General features: G+C 44.5%; 1 long non-coding RNA gene across 3 annotated transcripts in view; it reads left to right on the top strand.

The window, feature by feature from the left end:
* LOC140578148 (uncharacterized) overlaps positions 1–18,437 on the top strand; it is a 103,209-nt gene extending 84,772 nt beyond the window's left edge. For 2 of the 3 annotated variants that reach the window (XR_011982166.1, XR_011982165.1), the window contains exons 3-4: positions 12,403–12,464; positions 17,766–18,437. This is a non-coding gene — a long non-coding RNA (uncharacterized lncRNA). Of the gene's footprint in view, positions 1–12,402; positions 12,465–12,880; positions 16,415–17,765 lie in introns of those variants that run through there. The other variant, XR_011982167.1, reaches the window with a different exon arrangement.
* The last annotated feature ends 1,108 nt before the right edge of the window (positions 18,438–19,545 follow it).

Here is a 19,545-nt window from a genome sequence, read left to right as displayed (position 1 = left end):
TATTGATTTACACAACGTGACTCTTCTGAAAGCATGGAAATTAAAGACAGCAGCTGGAAGCGGAAGAAAAGACCCCGAGTGTGGATCTCCTCATGGTCTGTGTGTTTGTAGCCAGGCCTCTTCGCTGCATTGCTATTCACTGCCGACACACTGAGCTGCAAATCCCATTGTTTTTACCCTGCTACAAAGAGTGGGTATTGCCCAGGGACTGGTCTTTGTGTGTTTTCACCCCGGTGACCCCTGAGCCGCCCGTCGCTGAAGCCTGCGGCCTCTCAGCAGAGCCGGACAGGGGGCAACACTTTATACCGGAGCTTTTAATGAAAGAGCCTAACAGGCTGGAAAGGAAGGCTAAAATCAAACTAGGTTTATTTTACCTCGAGCGAGACCTTCCGCTCCTTGTCTGTAGATGCAGCACGTGACACGTTTTCTGTCTCCTGGAAGAACAGCTGTTTCTTAATTTAGTGGCAGAGCACAGAGATGCAGACGAGTTGCTGCCGTGTCACCGAGAATGGCACACGCTTACTCTGTCATTACGTGGCTCGTTAAAGACCTAAACGAGCCTTTTATGCTCTGTTTTCTTACAGCTGTTGGCGGTCTGCAGTGAAATCGCATGTCCTGCGGTAATCTGCTGACTCTCCAAAGTGTTGGCCCCAGAAGTGTCATAACGAACCCGTTAATTGGGCTGTATGGTTGATCTTAGCCCCACAGCCTGGCTGTTGTGACTTCAGAAGGCCGAGAGCCCAGGCGGGCTGTGTATTCAGTGATGGAGGTGTGGGTAAGGGTGTGGACCGGGGGGGGGGGGGGCATGGAATAATCCCCACCAGACCGCTGCTGACTTCCTAAAGGAAGTGCATTTCTGGACTGTCCTGTCGAACAATTAGAAAGGGTATTGCTTAGGGAAGAGCTGCGGACCCCCCCCCCCCACGTGTTATGATTGGCACAGAGCTGGGGAAACTCGTCCCGCTTGTCAGAGGTGCACAACAACATCCTCACATGAGCTTGGGGGCCCAGAATAATCCGGAGGAAGTTTGTGCTCCGCTTGATTCCCCACCTCCTGCTCTCTCTGGGGACTCATAGTGATCAAATGGACCTGATTTTACTGGAATTTTGCTGCCCTTTTAAAATGCCTGTTTTGTTGACATGAAAGAGGTAAAAAAAAAAATGCCAATTTAAATAACAAATTAGGTAATTATAAAAATGAAGCCCAAAAAAAATAAACCTCTTTGGGTAATAATTGTACAAGCTTTTCTCTGGAGGAGATGTGTGGTTCTTATCAGCGAGGTTAGTGGACATCGCTGTGACAGCACAGGGCGACAGAGATTTTGGTGTCTCCTGCTGCTTAACCAAGCGAAGGACCCCCCCCCCCCCCCCCCACCACCAGCAGCTGAGGCGGGGGGGTGGGGGCTGCACTAGAGCCTCCACCAGAGTCACAGGGGGGGCCGAGAGTGCCTAATGAAAACTGACCATGATTTAATATACCCCCTAATCATCTCCACCATGTTTATTACGCTGGCTTTGCACAAAGATGGCCTCACAGATAAGCACAAGAAATACATTTTAATAAATACCTATTATGCTTTCTTCATTTACACATTAACTGTGACCGCATGTGGGGCTCCTACTGGTTATTAAGAGAGAGGCTGGAGCACCATGAATTCTTAATAAAGTGTTGGGACCAATAAAGTGGGACCATGCTGTACTGTATATTTACAGTAATGATGTTAAAGGGAGATTTGGGGCAGGAGGCGGCACAAAATGGCAGTGTGTGTGTGTGTGTGTGTGTGGATTAAGTTTATATTACATTGTGGAGACCAAATGTCCCCCACAATGTAATAAAAACCAGTTTTTTTTTTACATTGTGGGGACCATTTTTTATGTCCCCACAAAGATCTGTGATTGCAATCAAAACAGTCAAAATGCCAAAGGTCTCGTATTTTGTTTGGTTAATTATGGTTAAGGTTAGGGCTGGGTAGGGGTTAAGGCTGTCATGTTGGGATTAGAGTTTTCCCCATAGGAATGAATGAAGAGTCCCACAAAGATATAGTTACAAACGTGTGTGTGTGTGTGTGTGTGTGAGTATTTATACATACACACGTGTTTGTATTGTGTTTGTGGGGACTGTCCATTCATATCTATGGGAAAAACCCTAATCCCAACATGACAGCCTTAACCCCTACCCAGCCCCAACCTTAACCATAAGTAACCAAACAAAATACGAGACCTTTGGCATTTTTAGTTTTTTGATTACAATCACAGTGTTTTATAAAATTGAGTTTCCCCTTATGGAGACCTAAAAAATGGTCCCCACAATGCCAAAGTAACAGGTTTTTAGGTCCCCACAATGTAATATATACATGACCCCCCACACACACACAATATATGTTTTGCATCTACGCAGGGCCCAGTGCATGTGTATTACACAGAAACACGAATGATCACCTGTGCAATAACTGTACCTGAGCAGTACATAAATGTGCGTGTCTGGCAGTAGACACTCACACGGCCCACACGCCTGCGGAGAGCGGGTAGGTGGCATCGGTCCACCCCGCTAATGACACTAATGGTCCTCTACTGGTGTGCGCGATCTTAGGTCGAGGGGGGGCACTTGAATGGAAGAGAGAGGTCAAGGACGAATAAGCCACACGTTTGAAATAAGCCGTATGCGACCTCCGCAGAGTAGAGCGGATCATTAAAAATAATCTGCCCCGGCTTTCTGTTGCGGGGGGGGTGGGGGCTCCTTTTGATTCGGCGTCTCTCTCCTTCGGTGATTATCAGTGTGGCCTTGTTCCAGCCATATGGATGGGCACCATAGTAAGCGCTGCACCAATACCTGGGTGGTTAATTAAGAGCTGTTGCCAGGCCACAAGAAGCAGCCCGAAATCCCCCGTGTCCGTCGACAATGAGCAGCTTTTTTAGCAGGAAGAAGTCACCAGGGAGCAACAGAAGCGCCGGGTAATTATTTGAGATAACATAGAGAGGAAGAGGGGGGAAATGTGCATTTGAAAAGAGGACAGGCATCGAGAGGGGGAGAGAGAGAAAGGGAAAATCTATAGTAAAAAGGTCAGCGTCTTGTTTTTCTGTGGAGTGTCAACAATCCACTCTGCCTATTTTTTTTTTTAAATGAATGACAACAGATTTGGCTTTTATAAATATCTAATTCAGTATTCAGATGTGGTGATTGTTAGCTCTTGCCTGCCAATCTGCCCTGAATGGACGCTTTCCTATAGTCTCTATCTGATCACCGTCCCTGTTTTGTTGAAGCACAGCCGTTGTAAGTTCTCCATTTAGGAAGTGATAATAAGCGGAAGGGCTGCAGTATGGGGTCCGTCCCGAACAGCAAGCCGGCGTCCATGACGCCCTTAATTAACTGGGTGCTCCTCTTGGATGCTTTATGTCTAGTGGACTGTTCAGCATGCCTAATGGCCCAAAGCTCTGTCAAAGGACACAGAGAACACGTGGGCTAAAGGCCATTTTATGTCATATTAATTTGAAGGATGGGACCTCGCATGCGCTGGGGCCACGCTTGTGATGTGCAGTAACTGGTTGCCCTTAATGACACAGAATATGAATTTACTGAATTTCGAATGTTTTTAAAAAGACTGAATGAACTTTACTTTCACATCAACAATTACAGTCCTGTTTTCTATTTTGGAACATGCAGTTTAAATCAATAATTACCTGTATTGAACAAATTATTGTACAGACATTATAGCTTGTATGTCACAATTAACTGTAATTAACATGAATTAAGATATTGATATGAGAAGTAGTAATGATGCTCAAAATCAGTTTTTCTATGGTTTTGAACAATCAGTGCTATAGTTGTTATAATTAAGCCAGACCTCGAGGAAATCTGTTATTTTTCCATTAGATTATGAATTATGTGAATACAAGGGTCATTGTTATTAACAGCATCTGATAATAGAGAATGGGATCGACACTTAATGTTCATCTGTGTAATCGTATCAATATTCTTTGTTTAAGTAAATATGATGGCTGGCCTTTCTTGGTTTACAGTAAGCTTTATAGAAACAGGCACTTTTATTCCGAACGTTTATTCATAATAACTGCGTTGTGTACCAGACACCTGCTAATCGACCATCTCGGCTGTTACATCTGCTGGATACTGTTTTGAGACCGTGATTCGAAAGTGCCTTTTGGCGTCGGACTCGCCACATTCAGGGTTTACCGACTCACAGAGCTAAGCCGTACAGCAGGAAGTTCCAGGCCGCGGATGTGCCTTCAGAATGGTTACATTGTAATCGCATCCGCTGGTCTTGCGTTGCAATGCGGCCTTGGAACCCCAAGTGACAGGTTCAAATATTCATGAGGGTAAGAAACAGGCAGCCAGGGAGATGGGGGGGGGGGAGGGGGGGCACGTGGTGTCTCCCATTACAATACTAGTGGCTTGACAGTTCCTTGTTGCCAAGCGTCGTCAATGAGAGCCGTCAGTTTGCCATGCCCAGGACCGGCCCGGTCCTTCACCTCTTGCTCACCGCGTGCCGGAACGCAGTTCCTCTGCCCGTTTGTCGACAATGTGACCCGCCGGTCGCCGTGGCCCCCGACTCGTCTCCTGTTGCCCCCGGCGGCTGCTGGCGGGTCGAGCTGTCAGAGGAGATGAGTCCTTGGCGGTGTAAAGGTGGCCAGATGCGGGATAATGAGACAGACGCGTACAGATGCTAATGCTACTGCCGGCCGGAGAGGAGCTGTCTTTGTTAGGCAGGGCCAGCTGTGGGCTGTCAGGCTCCCCCTGATTCCAGCTCAGGATCAGCCTCATTGGCTGCATGTCAGTCAGTCTGCTCCCTCACCAGGGCTCCAGGTCCCCTGTGATTGGATGCCCGCCCCCCACGCATGTCCTCACCCAGTGGGCTGATTAACCGTCCACGAGCCCCGGAGCCTTCTTCTGCATTTTGTTTTCTGATCAAAATGCAATACAAGCCTTTGTCAACATCTATGTCAGCAGCAATAAGGACTAAGCATTGTTAGCTTGTGCATAATTAGGGTCTTTTCACTGTGAATCTGCCACCTGTGTTGACCAACTAGCCAGGGAATTACTTTCTTCCGTACATCATTAACTTTTTTTTTCCTTTTGCATTCTTTCCGCAGTGTTCCTGTGAGCAGAGTTAAAATCGCACTGTTATTCAATTTCAGCACCGAGAATGGTATAATGTCAGATCTTTCCTGAGGAAAGGTGGTTTAACGTTACAGGCATTTCATTATAAAATTGAAATATTTTTAATGAGCTTGCTGGGAGTAACGTGATCTGTGTGTAATCCTAGTCAACATAAAACTGGCACAGGATGTTTTTAATTTTAATGTGATTATAAATAGATTTTCTAAGGATGATATGTATGTATCATGCGGTATTTCTTTTATCCAAAATTTCAGTTATACGCTGCCCTAAGTACTTCACAGGCTATTATTTATATTATATATCCATGTTATATTGTGCCAAACATCTGCGATAACATGGGAAATTTTTACTTGCAATCCTATTCACTGTATTGTTACTGTAAAACAAAAAGCCCAGTTACTATAAGTTAATGCTAGAGAGTGTGGGAGAACTCCAAGAACACAAAGTGTTGGTGCAGACCGGGCCTGATGGTATTACAGCGATGGACTCCATGCCAGAGGCAGTTACAGGACACCCCCCCCCCCCCCCGTTCATGCGTATGCATGCTAGTGATGTAGCAGGATTGCATTTGCCCACCCTCCCCAGCAAGCTCCAGCGGGCTCTGCAGAGGTGTGGGTCCATTACAGGCTTGCAGGATGCTGCTCTGCAGGCACACCTGTACCAGGGATTTCATTTCATCTGAACACTTAGGGACCTAATTACCTCAGTCAAGTGTAATTGAACTCATTCTGTCTGTACTGCAGTAATGAAGGTCCGAGCTGTCTGAGGAGGATGTGGAGGCCCTATTTATTTAATTGATTATTCCTTGGCAGGGATGCTTCAGGGCTACTCGTGCTGTGGTGAGGTCCCTCTGCTGGGTGACACAGGCTGGCGAATGTTGCTGTGTGCATTGCGATGGCTGCATCCTCCATTTCTGCGATCGATAACCACTATTGATAATCAATAACCACAATCAGGTTACTGTTTGCCAGTGTTGGATCAGTGTCACTTTGGTAACAGGCTGAAGTCTGGCTGTGCACATGGAGTCCAGGGTGCAAGGTGATAGGAGCACTCTGATTGGAGCAGACTGATAGGTGCACTCTGATAGGACCATGGTGATAGGAGCACTCTGATTGGAGCAGACTGATAGGTGCACTCTGACAGGACCATGGTGATAGGTTACTGCCATTAAATGGGACCTTTTTCCTTTGACAAGCAGTTGTTGTTAAAACAGCTTTAGTGTGGCCTGATGACCAAACATGTGAATTTAATTTTACAAATACATTGGTAGCAATGAATAATTACACAATGTTTGTGTTAAATGCACATTTATTTTTATGCACACACGGACAATTCAGTGGGTGATTTCTCTGTCTGCAATGACTTTATTTTCTCTGAATGTTCACAAATTTCACATCAAAGTAGCTGTGTTTATGAAATTTTATGTAAAATGAAAAGAAAGGAAAATTTATGTAATACTAATGCGATGTATTTTTATAAAGTCCCTTGCTCATTGTAATTCGGATTGCAGTTATTCATTCAGGAAGATGTCATTATTTACCTTAATATCATCCTTAGTTTTTCACAATCCCTTCATAGGAGGCGTCCCACTGTGACTTTCGTTGCCTCCAAAAGCTAAGCTGCTAAGTCCATTTGCACATGTGCACCTCCTACTTTTAGCAGTCTTCTGTTTTTTTTTAAACTTCGTAACTAAGTAAAGCAAGTAATCTTGGTATGTGTACCAAGGGCAGTCAATTGCAAGGCCCCCGAATCCATCAGGATATCCATTCCCCACCGACAACCCTGGTAAGTACTATAATGAGATAATACCCCTTCACTAATTTTTTGAGCAGTAAACTGATTAATTAACTAATTAGCTGGCTAGCCATCATTAACCAGGAGGATGAAATAGTTGATGTAAATGACATCATCCACATTAAGTTGCCGTTCAATTCCATAGCTCCCTCTCACTGAATGACGCGTGGCCAAGTCCTCGAACGTCAGGAAGTGACTGTGAAGACGTACACAGTGCAAACTAACAAGCACATGTAACAGTCATTCTGAGGCTCCCCTTTTTGTTTACTTACCTTTTAGTTCCTTGTATTACTTATACATTTATTGTGGTCATATGTAGACCCTCATACTTACCGTAAGCTGACGTGCTCTTTCTGCTTTAACCCTGGGGAACCCAGACCACCTTATCATTATAGGAAAAATATGTCCATTGGCTAAAATGATCATACAGACCCAGTGAATTCAAAAACAGGTGTTTTGTAAAAAATAACCCTTTCCCAGTCCATGTTATGAATGTGCCATATACCACCCGCTGGACTGTTCATGCTGTTCCAACTTGTTAATGTCACCTATGAAATAAGGACAGAAAAGAAGGGAAAACCAAATCTTTGCAACATTCTCATTTTCAAAATGCATTTATTGAGTTTTCCTTTTTCACCATGTGCTGTCAATAAAACACATGCTTCAAACATGCCAACCCATCCAGAAACAGGTCAAGTGAACAGACCTGCAAAAAGGTGCACTACACACAGAGAGTTTACCTGTGGTGGCTTGTAAGGTCTGCTGCACCACCTGTATTCCCTCTGTTTTTGTCTGAGGCTGATGTTGAGCACATGGAACATCACAGTTTCCAGAAAAGTTTCAAAACATCCAAAACCTAGTTGTACATGTTCTATAACATCTAAACATTATAACTGATAATGCAAAATTTCTGCCATTTACCTTTTCACAGCTTGACAGGTGAATCTTTGCAGCATGTACAGCAACTACCTCAAAACGTGTTGGGGGCCATATTTATTGTGGAAAAAAAATCTGGTTAATTCAGTCAGTAATCACTAAATGTCACTGTTACTGGGTCGTATATGGTACAATGGGCTGTAAAGCAAAAAAAAAAAATTCTTAACTTTGATGAGTGGGTTGAATATAAGGCAGAAGTAAAAGGAAGGGTCGTATATGAGCCCGTGGGTTCCCCAGGGTTAACCCTTAGATGTCTGCCATATAAGCCATGGGGTGTATTAAGAGAAGTGTTCCAGTATAGTAATATAACTTAAGTTTCTGCTCTAACATCCTGACTAAGGATGCTGGGGTTACATACATTAATAAATGATTTTATTTGCACCAGACCAGCTACACCAGAACTCTTCATCTACCATCTTACAGGTCAGCCAACACCCCTAGGGCTGCGGGGGTTAAAGGCCTTGTTCAAGGGCCCACAGATATGCAACCGCTCCACCAGGGCCAGGGCTTGAACCAGCAACCTCACACTCAGAGGCACAGATATTTAGCCCACCAAGCCACTCACATACATTAAGGCAGGATCCTGGAGGGAAACTGTTTGGCAGTCAGTCTGGAAAAAGAGTCTGAGTCACATTTAACAAACAAAACATCATTTATTTGGACTAATATAGGTACATTACAGTGCTTCTCCTCACTGACTCCATAGCTTGCGAGGTCACAATGTGGTTTCAGCTAAGGGGCAGCATCCTCTGCCAAGACTGAAGTTTGAACTAGCAACCTTCAGACCACAGGCAAGGAGACCAAGCCACTCACTGCCCCATCTGAGCTTGACCTGAATCTAACTTTTGATTCTGGTGTAAATACAGGCCAGATTTGGTAACATTCAATGTAAATCTGGCCCATACATAGTTCTCATCCATTTCAAATCCAGAAAGCGGATTCAGACCAGTATTGGTCCATAGTGCAAAATGACACTGGGGCAGATCTGGTTTATGGATCTGTGGCGATTTCTGAACAACATTTGTCCCAGAACTGGTTCATCCAACTCATCTTGCTATGTGGATTGTGGGGACATTTTTTTCAGTCCCCACAAGGGGAAAGATTTTTTATAAAAATCTGTCAAATCCAAAAACTAAAAATGTCTTGTATTTTTTTTCCTCAAAAGTCTTGCATTTTGTTTGGTTACTTATGGTTAAGGTTAGGGCTGGGTAGGGATTAGGGTTATTATAGTTAGGATTAGGGTTATGCCCTTACAAAAGAATATAATGGATATGGATACCTCTCTGGTGTGTGTGTGTGTGTGTGTGTGTGTCACCGTCCGGGCTACATGGTGAGCTGGAAACAGTACCAGGAATACTGCACACCTGACTGTGCATGGCTGCTCGGCTAGGGAGGGGCCGTGGTCAGGTTATGCTTTTAAATCGCTGCATGCCCTCTTTTAAATGAGCCACAATTATATTATCCGTTTCACAGAAATTTTAAGAACACAAAAATTTCCATGTTCCAGAATTAGCAGTTTAAATTGTCATTTCCAGTTGTCTTAGAAGATCCTGCTCATTGTTCCCTTTGGTTCTAGCACTCAGATTGTTGGCTTCCCCCAGTCACATGTGAAATGCCAGGGCTGCACATCAATGAGCCCCCTGCGTCAGACAGGACGAGCGCAGAAAGTCGAACAAGAGCGCTACACAGGCCCGTTAGCGCCTAATCCTCCAATCGTCCACTTGTCAGGTAGAAACCTCTGTACGAGAAGACTAATAATGCAACATTGCTGCAATGTGCACACGTTTCCAGCCCCTTCTAATTCCCCAACACTGTTTTGCATGTGGCTCGTAAACAGCTCCCCTATTCTCTTCTGACCCAATCCTTTGCTGCAGTCCTTCTGTCCTGGTGTGTATAAAGCATTTATTTATTTCAGGTGCCTTCATTCACTTTCCGAGAGTTAAACAAGCTACTTACCGGCCTGTCAGCATCCCATCAGCCTGCTAACCGAACAAGAGAAAAAAAAAAAAAAAAAAGTCTGCTAGGACCCAACGACAGTCTCAGTGGCCTCTTCTTGTTGGTCTCCTGTAATATCCATGACAATCGTCTTGGGATTCTTGGGGGCTCTGTAGTGCTAAATCTCGGGGGCTATTTTTTAGCCTGTAAGGTGCTTTATTTATGTGAATTTAAAAGAGTCATGTGAAGGGTTCTAGACTCAAAATCCTCTTCACAGGGTCAGCCCGGCATCAAAAGGCTTAAAATGTGGCGGCAGCCATCAGTACTTTGCTCACGTTCTAATAGACTGACACCAGCGCCGCTCTGTGAAAGAGAAAAGCCTTACAGGGGCGACGGGGATAGGAGAAGAGGAGAGCTGAGGAATAAAAGGAGAATGAAAGAGCAGGGGGAATAAATGATGCAGATTTAGCCTAAATTGGAGCGACGCGCTCTTGACGGGCCAGCTAGCCTCACCTACCCTCCCTCTTGCTCCAGACCCGCGGCACAAAGCGTGGAGGCGTGGGAAGCGGCGGCAGAGCGCGGCGTATCCATTTTCATGGAGCGTATGGAAATTGGGCCTGGCGGACAGGAAAAGTAGGCGCTGACAGTGACCTAGCGACCGAGCGCACCTGGAGGATTGTAAGCACCACCAAATGTCCCCGCCTACCTGACCTGCAGCACATGCACCCACATTCGAAGGAAGCCCTTGGACTAACTTGGGCCCCTGTCTGTGTCATCCTGGCACTCGGGCCCCGGGGACTTCCTGTGATCTGTTAATGATTCGCTCATTTCTTAGCTCACTTCATGAGTAGTAGGTCAACATTGTCTTTTTTGTTTTTCGTTTAAACCTCCCATGGCAGACTCAAGATCCATACTTTGGAACAACGTGTTTAATCCTCAGGCTTGTCATCTGCTACTCCTGCATCTTCCTCCTCCCTGGCTAATTCGTACTGACCCTCCAGAACCCGCCGGGGCAGAGAACAAAAACCGGGCCCCACACCCTGTTCCTTCCCTTTCGTTCTGCATCTCAAACAGGCTCTGTCCCCAATCTGCCTCCCCAAACGGCAGAAAGAACTCACTCACCTACTGTAACCCTCCATAGCTATCTGCTGCAGTTTCAGTGACACAGCGAGAACAGCGGCCCGTGTCATCTGAGATCCAACATGAATTATACGCTGTGAATTAGCAGCATTTTGTTGTGCTAGCAGGTCATTATTTAGCCTGAGATATGATCTGGGTCTGGCTCATAAGCCCAGGTTTCTGTGTAGAGAGCGAGTATCAGTTCTATAATGATCTAAGCTGAGTAGCTTCACTCGAGTGTGAAAAGTGTGTATGGAAGGAAAAGAAACAATTGTCACAATATCAAGAATGAGGCATTGAAGTGGAGGAGAAAAACTGTGGAAGTAAAAGTAGATAAGAGAGGTCACAATAAATAACACTGTAATGCATTATGCATCGCTAGGAGATTGAGTGTGATATTGTCCAGCTCAAAATCATCTGCATCTTAAGAGTATTATTATTTATTGCACCATTTTTTCAGCACGCCTAAGGTTGTGCAAGGGGAAAGCATTTCCTGTAGACACTGCTGAACTTCCTGTCAGTGTCAGCGGCCCACCGTGCCGAGTGGCCACGTGGCCCATTGTCCAGGCCGGTGTGCTCGTTTTCCAGGAGGCACCAGCGTGACAAACACGCTACGCATTACACTCCGCCGCACGTGGACGGGCTTTCCGATGGGGCAGATCCCTGTGGGCAGATAAATAACCAGGGTGACCAGGCCCTCCCCAACATAATTCCCAAAATATCTTGCATTAAATTTAGTCAAGTGGCTGGGCAACCTTCCAGCTAGTTTATGAATAGGCTGACGTTTTATGTGGCATTTTCTTTAACTGTGGAGCTCTCTTGATGTCTCCCCAAGGGGAATGGGCATGGATGGACCTCAGCCCCACCCCCTTAACAGCCTTGGAGGGGCTGGTCCATGCGGGGAAGCTTCTCTGTCCACAGACGACCCAGACAAACTATTAATAACTCCCAGACAGCCATTGATTAAAAACCAGTTTAGCCCTGTTAACATTAAGGCAGGAATTGGTTTACCTTATGAGGACTCTGACATAAATGAACTACTGTAATATGATTACGGAATACAAAAGGCAATTTTAAATGCAGTCGATCCACATTTTCCATAAGGTGTGACATTTTCGTCAGCAGAGTGGGGCACAGGGTAGGTGTAAGGTTTTGACATAATGGCTCGCGGTGTGTTGTGCCCTTAGTGAGTTACAGCCTTGGATGGTAGCAGGTATGTGGTCTGGAATAAGTGGTGTTGTTAGAGGTGTTAAGTTAGTCACTATAAACAGAACACAACTGCACCTTGACACGCTGCTCATCCCAGTAGGTATGGATGAGTAACTGTATAAGCCAACCATCACGCAGAGTCACCTGCAGGCAAGAACACAGCGTACCCATCCGACGGCACAAAGCGTACATCATTTCACATGCTTTAATACTACTTTCATTTATTTAAATTAATATCTCATTATTAAAATGTTCTGTCATTCTTTTGATTTTAGATATTTGGGTGGTTTTGAAGCCAGACTCTAAGGGGACAACAGGAAAGTCAGTCTTGCGAAGGGTAAGTCCAGTAGGTGTGTGTGTGTAGGCGAGTGCTGGAGGGCTAAGTGGGGAGAACGGTCCTGCTTGTGACAGATGTGACTGCTGTGCCTAATATCATCTCTGTATTTGTGTATAAAGTGGAAATGTGAGCACGCTGATTTTACTTATAATGACATACGGACAGCTTCCATAATATGGATGGATGGATGACATTTCCTTAAACAGCTTTTTCATTTCTCCCTATAATAGCAGTTTGAATAATTAGATAATGATATTTAGCTTCCTAAATATGAGGGCTACATAATACCAATTGCATACTGGTCATGCTGTCAATCCTTGCCAAAGTACACATGATACTAATGGCTAATAGTATAGCACAGTGATAATAATACTAACAACAATATTAATATTATTATTTTGTTGTTTTGCATGAAGGGGGGCAGATTTCTCTAAACAATCCCTTTCTGCACTACATTGGATAAGTCCATCCCAAGCTGGAATGTCTACTTGTTTTAACATCTCGCCGCGATCCTGCCTGACCCACAGAAAAGGGACTATCTGCTGCATTTTCTTCTTTGCTATGTGTACAGCCTCAGGCGAGCCGCTCTCTCCCCGTCCGGGAAAAAGCAGGTGCTGTCTCACCGAAAGCAACACCACTGCTCAAGGCAGGACAGGTGTGACTCCACTCCCGAGTGCCGAGAAGGAAGGACTCACCTCATAATCACAGGCAGAAAGCCAGCAAGGGCCGAAGGCTCGTCCGTGTCTTTACCTCTGCATTTATATTTAAATGGGGGAAGCCAAAGAGCAGAGGCTAGAGGCCTGGAGTCAGCAAAGAGGCGAAGAGGCAATAAAAGCCAGATGAGATAATCATGTGACCCTGTGACTTTGACAGGCCCCTACGTCTGCGCCGCCTTGCAAGGCGATCATTAAATCACACATTAGTCTAAAACAAATTACATCAATAAAAAGACATTTCAGGGAGCCCCGTGACCTTAGTGCACCAGCCTGATAATATAGACCCGCTCGGAAAGAGTCAGCGATTTTAGTATATGGTCCTGAGGCTGTTTTAAGCACAGAGTATTAATACAGACTGTTGAGCGTACCAGGGTTGCTAACTTTGGTCAGCTAGCTGCCGTGAGATTTTCAATTTGAGACAAGTCTGCACTCACATACACACGCATTTACATGTATGTAACAGTTTTTTTACCTTGTAAATAGTCTGTAGGGTTTGCAAACTGCCGCAACGCTTTTCATGTAGCTAACTGTACGTTTATAATGGAATGATATAGATTTGCCGTAAGATTTCTCGCATGAGCGTGAGAGTCAGGAAGCGTGAGTGTCACACCAGATGCGTGAGAGTTGGCAACCCTGCTGTGCCACTGTCAAGGCTTAGATACAGTAGAATTATCCGATAACATGCAAATTCCTTCTAGGTACGTAGATGTGCAGAGGCATGAACTATTAGCACTCAGACTGGACAGATGCTTGGAGTCATCTCTGAACTCCTGCCAGTGATCAAAGTAACGATGATCTGGAGTAAATCTAGGGGCAGTGGCTGTTTCCTCCCCCCCCCCCCCCATTTTGCCTGTCATCCATCACCCCATCAAGCTCTGCGTGACGATCACGCCTCAAACGTGCTACATTAGTCACTAGTGCTTCACACCGGCCAGGTGTCTTGCCCCCAGAAATCCAGGATCTCTAATCCTGGGCCAAAAGAGCAGCCGTGATTCCTCCACATTCGCAGGAGTGGATTAAACTGCAAACAGAATGGTGGTGGGGAGGGGGGGGGGGGTCTGGAATTTGCACACACTGATGAGACCGCAGGTTAGAAACGTAGCCGGGACAATGCGTGGCAGCCCGTAAACAGCCATTTCTGTGCTTCTCATCTACCTGCGGACGCTCGTCCACTTCTCCGTGCCCGATGCCGACTCTCGGTGCCGTGACTCAGATACTATGCATCAGTCACGAGATGCATCGCATGCCGAGTGTGATCGTCTCATCCACAACCCCCCCCCCCCCCCACACCACCCCGCGCAGAGCTGTGATTAGCGCTAATGCTAAACGCTGCCCTTACACATGTCCTGTGCTCAGTATATTCCTTATTCCCCTGGTGGTGTGTGAAAGCAGGGATTTCAGCTAAGGTCCACTATCTTGACCTTAGCATGACTCCGGTTAAACCTCTTATAGAAGAAAGGTTTCAGTGTCTGTAAGGCAGCGGCGATGACAGTGGCTTTACTGGAAGTCAGTGACACTTTAGTCACAGGGATAAACAGTACATGCTATGTCTTAAAGCATCATTTGGGTCATGTGGGTTTGTCCATTTGAAACTTGACCTGCATTATTACTTACTTTTAAATGTTTGTATGTGCTTTAAAGTATGGAACTTAAGCAAAGCAGTTTATTCACACATAGTATTGCTGCTACAGTAAGAATTTGGTGTATTGTTGACTTTTGTGGTCTGTGATCGGAAGGTTGCCAGTTCAAATCCCATAGTTACAGTACATGTCCGTGGGGCCCTTGAGGAAGCCCCCCCCCCAAAATGCTCCAGGGGATGCCTAATAAACAGCCTGCCCCTACACTCAGACCCCAAGCTTCACTCGTAACTGTATATCTGTATGTCTCAGCAAAGAGCATGATGGGATATGCAAGAAGAAGCTTTCCGGTGTACTCATGCAAATGGAAAATAAAGCATCATTTCATTTTCCAAACACCCTGACCCTCCACATTTTACATCGGCCAGCCAAGTCATATATGACTCTATGGTCTGCCGCCCCACCCCCCCCTCTCCTCCCAAACCTGAATCAAAAGTAAATATTACTGCAGTACTGCTTCCTCTCTGTTCAAGTCGCTGAACCTTTCTCCCAATGAAGCCCAGGGATTTAGGCCCCTGTCTGGTGTGACAGCCCCCCCCCCCCACGCCTTAGCATATTCATGACAAATATGGACTCATTTCACAGGTGTATTAAAATGCCTCTTACCTCCTTTATTGGAGGCTGTGTCACTAGAAGCACTGAATAGCCATGCATGGAAATTGAGAAGTGGGTGTATGATATGCAGAAGAATAAGCATATATCAGAGACAGGGTCAGGAACCTAATTTCACAGTGACATTGGGGGTAATTTGGCTTTGGATATGTTTGTCAATTCTCAGTTCATTTCAGAAAGCGCAGCATCAAAGGATGCTGTCTGGGCGCGAGACGGACAGCTGCTGCTGTATTTATAGGCCACTCGGCCTGTCACGATGAAATAAGTGTCATACTTACACGCTGTGACGAGCTGGTCCAGGAGGTATGGGCAGGCCAGGAAGATAAGGCTGGTAATTAGTACATTCATCTTTTTTATGATATCATTTTTCAGACATATACGATCATAATGTAAATTAGAAGTAAGGAGGGTTCATGGAAAATAGAATTAATTGTGCGCAGGTCAATCGCCCTACAATAACTGTATTACAAGCAAGGTGTAATTTATGGCAGCGCCTGGCCCTCCCAGGCATCGGACAGATTACCCTTCTGCCGCTCCATCCCATCAGATGAAAGTCGGCTTAGGTGATAACACCCCACCATTGAATAAAATTCATTCACGCCACAACAAGGAATGAGAACCGGCTCCGGCAGATCTGTCGGGGGAGGGCCGCTACGCTGCTTAATGGCATTCTATGGATTATTGATTTCTGATTTAGTTTCTGCTCTGTGGAGGCCCATTTTAACAGCGCCATTAGCTCCATAACGATTAGAGACAAAAAAGTTAATTATGTAATTATAAAGTCAATAACAGACTTGTCTGGTTTACTTTGCTCCACTCAGTTTAGAGCATTATCTCTCGCGCGCACATCATAACGAGCACGAATGTGAGGAGGAGAGATTAACGCTTCGAAAGCAGATGCGAAATTTAATTCGACAGACCACGGCTATCTGGCAAACCATTAAGTAATCTCACCATTCCGCCTCTATTAAATTCATGGCTGCCACTTTACACACAAAAAGTGGGGGTGGGATGGAGGGGGGGAGAATTCTGATTTTATAGGCTCCAACAGCAGCCCCAGCCTGGGGGCCAGAGGAACTGGGCTCTTTAATATGTCAGAGGAATGAAAAGTTTGAGGGGATTAAACCAAATTGGTGCTTTTTTAATGGCTGGGGAATGTATTCTTGAGTCTGAAAAAAATATAGATGGATGGGTGTATCTGAGAGAATGAAAAAAAAAGTGACATTTTCACCTGTTCTGTGTTCATAATATAGTGTGCTGCTCACTGTGTTTAAACCGGACCAGGTGTAAAGCTAATTAAATGTGGAGGAGAAAATGGAGAGAAGGAGAATAGGGGGTGAATAGGATGGCCGTTACACGCACTTCAGGCTAAGGAGGGTGCTACTTACCCCTGAAGAAGAGAGGTCAGCACAGTTGTCGCTTTATATAAACAAGCACTTAAGACCTGCAGAGCAGCTCGACTTGATTAATTAGCTCATTCATTAGCAGAGTTAAGCCATTTAGAAGAGGCAGGGTGAGAGGGGGCATCTGCCACTTCAGGGCTCTGCACGTTGTAACCTGATCCTTTAAATGTTTTCCAATACTGGCCAATAAAAGAGCAATTGGAAGCGACACAACTGCTTTGATCTGTTTTTGATAGAATTTTGTCTATTTTCTCCAGATGTAGCTATGAACCTTATTTCTAGGTCATGACTGAATTATCCTGAAGATTTGTTAAGAATTGCGCCTTTTATCCACGTATTTATTGACTAATTTTTTGTAATTCACCATTCAGTTCTCCAATAATTCAACAGCAGCTTTTAACAGGCCCTTTCACACCGAAGTTCAGGAACCTACTTACCGGTTCCGAGTTCCTGAGCTGTGTCGACCAGGAACTTTTGTACCTTCTGGCCACGTTTGTGTGTTGCTTTCACACCACATAAAAGGAACTGTAATCCTTGTGCTAAATAATCATGGGAGAAATAAACGCTTGTAGGTACCTTATTCATTTTACACATTTCATTTTGCACAAAACTACATGTCCACCCCAAAACAATGGATGAACAAGTTGTTTTGTAAATTACACAGGTCTACAAAAAAAAAGAAAGAAATTCAGGTGCCAAGGTTTTTTTAATTGATTTAGGGTATTTTGAGGGTGCTGAATTCAAAAATCCCATTACTTTTGCTGAATTGGTTCTAGTTTTTGATATAATGGACATCCATGAAAATAATGAACTCCCCCAATGCCACTTGTGTGTGATAACAAATGCAATAGTTTTTGGTCTGTCTTTTGACTCTTTAACAGTGTCTTAGGTAATGAAATATCCCATATAATTATTTTGTATTTCAATTTGTAGGCTATAAAAGCGACTTTTCGAAGCCAGAATTCAACTGTGAATTTGCAGAGGAAGGAAGTCGGCTACAGTATAAGTTTGTCAACCCAGTCTTGGTTTATACCTAAAAATATAAATACATGTAAAAATTATGACTTCATCAAGAAGAGCCTGCATTTACCAAATGCATGAATGACACTGAGGCTTCGGTCTGGAAGAGTTTTGTCTCTGGGTAACCACAGAGCAGACAATTATGAAGAATTGGTGCAAGATATGCTTGCTAACTTTGGAAATTTGTGAGTTAATATGAGCATAAAGATGTACTCCATAGCCATTTAAACAGATTTCCAGATAACCTTGGAGACTTCAGCGAGGAACAAGATGAGAGGTTCCACCAGGATATGAAGGTGATGGAGGAGAGATATCAAGGCAGATGGGACATACGCATGATGGCAGACTGCTGCTGGAGTCTCCAACGTCATTGTCCTGATGACACACATAAAAGGAAATCGCATAAACAGCATTTTTTGAAGCATTGACATTAATAACAATTAATAAGTAATTAATATTGTATTAATCAAATCATACATAACTTTTTCCTGTCACTGTTAGATATTTTTAATTTCTTTTTTTGTATGATGTTAGACTGTTTAATTACTAGTTGTAACTAAAATAAAAAATTCTTGCAATTCTGAATGCTTTTCAAACGTGTTATGTTAATTAATTAACTATTAAATATCTCAGAAACTAGAGCCAATCTGGAAAAACCGAAGTCATATTCTTAATCAGCACCACAAACTTAATATAAAATCGTTCAGACATCGCTGGCACCAAAATCACTGTATATCAGTGTTATTTGTTAGTTATCGGGGGATAGATCTTTCTTTTTCTATAGAATAAAACCCTTGTATGCTATTCTGCTAATAAGCCCCGACAAGTTTCACGACCAGCATAATTCCATCTCCTCAATTTTTGCTCCATGCCTTCTATCTCTTTTCTCAGCACTTCTGCATATCTTACAAGTTAGCACCAGTGCTTGTGGTCAACCAATTAGCATAGCTTATTGCTATAAGTCCCACCCAATAGTTCCCTGTTGAGCGAAAAGTACCTACTCCAAAATAGGGACGACAATAAATGCAGGGTTTCCAACACGTCCAGAATATGTGACCAGACTGGGTTGTTCACAGGCCTGTGCTGTACTATGACACAACAACTCCCGGTGTGTGTCCATGTGTGTGTGCGCGTGCGACTAAGCTGTATTTAGACCTGGCCCTTGTCACAGGGACCACGCCAAGGTGTAAATACCACGCGGTCTGCGGGATCCCAGTGTTGGAGCCCAGAACACCTGTCACCACTCACGACTTCGCGGTGATGTCCTCACCGGCATGAGGCATCATCTCCACCATCTCCAGACGGCCCAGTGGAGCCCCGTCTAGGTGCCGGAGCATGTCGTCAATCACGGCACATCGCAGAGCCTGAACAAAACAGCACGGTCCCCTGGGCCCTCTCACCCAAGAGCTTTTTAACACCTGCTGTTAAAGATGTCCATCACAGAATAATGGTTCCTGTTTGAGAACCATGTGGGAACTGGAAACGTATCACCCCGATCTTACACGTTTATCTTTTGTGATCCACTGCAGTGAAAGGCTGTCAGTACATAACATATATACTATTATCCATATTCACGTAATTATACACGCGTGAGATTTTTTTTTTATTAAAACACAAACAGCTCATTGCCATTTTTACAGACATGTCCTGCCTCATTTTTTAGTACCACTCTAAGTATGTTTGTTTTATTTTG

This window comes from Paramormyrops kingsleyae, chromosome 13 (genome assembly GCF_048594095.1).
Source record: "Paramormyrops kingsleyae isolate MSU_618 chromosome 13, PKINGS_0.4, whole genome shotgun sequence".
Taxonomy (NCBI): Eukaryota; Metazoa; Chordata; class Actinopteri; order Osteoglossiformes; family Mormyridae; genus Paramormyrops; species Paramormyrops kingsleyae.
This window is presented reverse-complemented; position numbering and strand designations above follow the sequence as displayed.